Source organism: Mesocricetus auratus, unplaced genomic scaffold (assembly GCF_017639785.1).
Source record: "Mesocricetus auratus isolate SY011 unplaced genomic scaffold, BCM_Maur_2.0 Super-Scaffold_100022, whole genome shotgun sequence".
NCBI classification, from domain to species: Eukaryota; Metazoa; Chordata; class Mammalia; order Rodentia; family Cricetidae; genus Mesocricetus; species Mesocricetus auratus.
In genome coordinates, this window is record NW_024429203.1 from 5,370,276 (window position 1) to 5,373,053 (window position 2,778).

Here is a 2,778-nt window from a genome sequence, read left to right on the forward strand (position 1 = left end):
GGTTCTGTTTCCCAGACTCTCTGGCCATGGGATTGTAAGCTCCCTAGATCTATGTCTAAAATTCATATATGAGTGAGTACACACCATGTTTGTCTTTTTGTGACTGTGTTACTTCACTCAGGATGGTTTCTTCTAGTGCCATCCATTTGCCTGCAAATTTCAGGATTCCATTTTTTTTTCTGCTGAATAGTACTCCATTGTGTAAATGTACCACGTTTTCTCTATCCACTCTTCGGTTGAGGGGCATCTAGGTTGCTTCCAAGTTCTGGCTATTACAAATAATGCTGCTATGAACATAGTGGAACAGACATCCTTGTTGTATGAATGGGCATCTTTTGGATATATGCCTAAGAGTGGAGTTGCTGGGTCTTGTGGTAGGCTGATTACCATTTTTCTGAGGAATCTCCATATTGATTTCCAAAGTGGCTGTATGAGTTGGCACTCACTCCCACCAACAGTGGAGGAGTGTTCCCCTTTCTCCACATCCTCTCCAGCATAAACTGTCATTAGTGTTTTTGATTTTAGCCATTCTGACAGGAGTAAGATGGTATCTTAAGAGTTGTTTTGATTTGCATTTCCAGGATGGCTAGGGATGTTGAGCACTTTCTCAAGTGCCTCTTAGCCATTTTAGACTCCTCTATTGAGAATTCTCTATTTAATTCTGTAGCCCACTGTTTAATTGGATTCTTTGGTGTTTTGGAGACTTGCTTCTTGAGTTCTTTGTTAATTTTGGAGATCAGCCCCATTCTGTGGGCTGCCTTTTTGTCTTGTTGACTGTGTCCTTTGCCTTACAGAAGCTTCTTAGTTTCAGGAGGTCCCATGTATTAATTGTTGACCTCAGTGTCTGTACTACTGGTGTTATGTTCAGGAAGCTGTCTCCTGTACCAGTTCGTTCAAGGATACCACCCACTTTCTCTTCTAAGAGGTTCAGTGTGGCTGGATTTATGTTGAGGTCTTTGATCATTTGGACTTAAGTTTTGTGCGTGGCGATAGATATGGATCTATCTGCATTCTTCTACATGCCAGCACCCAGTTATGCCAGCACCATTTGTTGAAGATACTTTCTTTTTTCCATTGTATATTTTTAGCTTCTTTGTCGAAGATCAGATGTTCATACATGTATGGGTTAATATCAGGGTGTTCAATTCCATTCCATTGGTCTACCTGTCTATTTTTGTGCCAATACCAAGCTGTTTTCAGGACTACAGCTCTATAGTAGAGCTTGAAGTAAGGGATGGTGATGCCTCCAGATGTTGTTTTGTTGAATAAGGTTGTTTTGTCTGTCCTGGGTCTTTTGTTTTTCCATACAAAGTTGATTATTGTTCTTTCAAAGTCTGTGAAGAATTGTGCTGGTATTTTAGTGGGGATTGCATTGAATCTGTAGATTGCTTTTGGCAGGATTGCCATTTTTACTACATTTAATGTTATTTTTTTTAAGAAATGCATATGCCAACTACATTGGCGAGGACATTATATAGGCAGGCTGTACAGGTTTCACTGGTATCTGATGACATTTTAGCTTTTTGTCTGCTAAGGATACATTCCAAAGGTTTTACCTGCTAGTTAAAAGAATGTCAGGTCGGAGAGAGGGGTGATGAATGGCCAGTAAAGATATTGAAGGTAGCCTACGGTAATTTTGGCTCTTGATCTGTAACATTTCAGCTCTCTACAATCAACCATTTTAATCAGTCTGTAGACCAATGTAAGTGTGGCTTTCCTAGGAAACTTCAGTTCACATGAGCCAAAAGCTTAGCCTGGGGAGCATGGCGATTTCTCCCTTGACACAAAATGAATTTCTTTACTTTGGAGTTGCTGGGAAAGAAGCTCCATCTCCCCACCTGAACCCCTCATATCATTTAGTGATTAGACCACCCCACATGGCCAGGCTCCTGGAATCTGGCATGAAGACAACTGAAAAATTCTCCTTGAGCTGTGTTCTGGCAAGATGGGCCTGATCACTCAGTTCGTGTCCTGGGCAGGACATGTCTTTCTCTTCAACTGTTCTGAAAGAACTAGCAGACCCATCCCTGCCTCCGACAACTGGGAGAACACCTATTTACAAAGGGGAAGATAGCTTAAAAAGGGGGGGTCAGTAATACAGCGACAAGAGTGGAGTGCCTTATACATGCCAAATACATGTTCACCCACATTCCCAGAATGCATGAGAACTCCAGCATAGCCATTTAACACTTCTGTGAATAAAGACTGCTAGTGTGTTGTGTGGCCACGTGATACTCAGTATCACCAGTGCTAGCTTTTCTAGCAACAGAGTTATAGCAGCAGCATTAGCTGCAGTAGTACCTGGCAGGCTAATGTGCAGGGTGGTCCCTAAGAATCTGGTCAGCTTCTAGCTAGGGGCCATGATGAGGATGTCCACTGAGGCTCTGGTCAGCTGAGGGCTTGAATTAGGCTGCAGGACCACAAGCTAGTGTCAGAAGTACTCAGGCCCTTACCCCATGAACCTCTCTATAGGAATGCTTCGGACATGTTTCGGACACTGGTGTGTTTTCTCCCAAGCAAGTGACCTAAGAAAGAGCAAGACACAGGCCACTATGTTTCTTGACACTGCTTGCGAAGTCGTACAACAGAATTTCCCAGTGTTCTATTGGTTATTCACCTCAGCTTTTCCATATGGGAGGAGTTGTGTGTGAGTTGAGCACTGGAGGGCTGCTACCTTGTGTCCTGTCTATTAGCCTATTAATAGTTCCTCTGATATGGGTGCTGCTACAATGAACATCTGTTTCCACAAGTCTTTCCCCAACAGACAGGAGCTGGCAA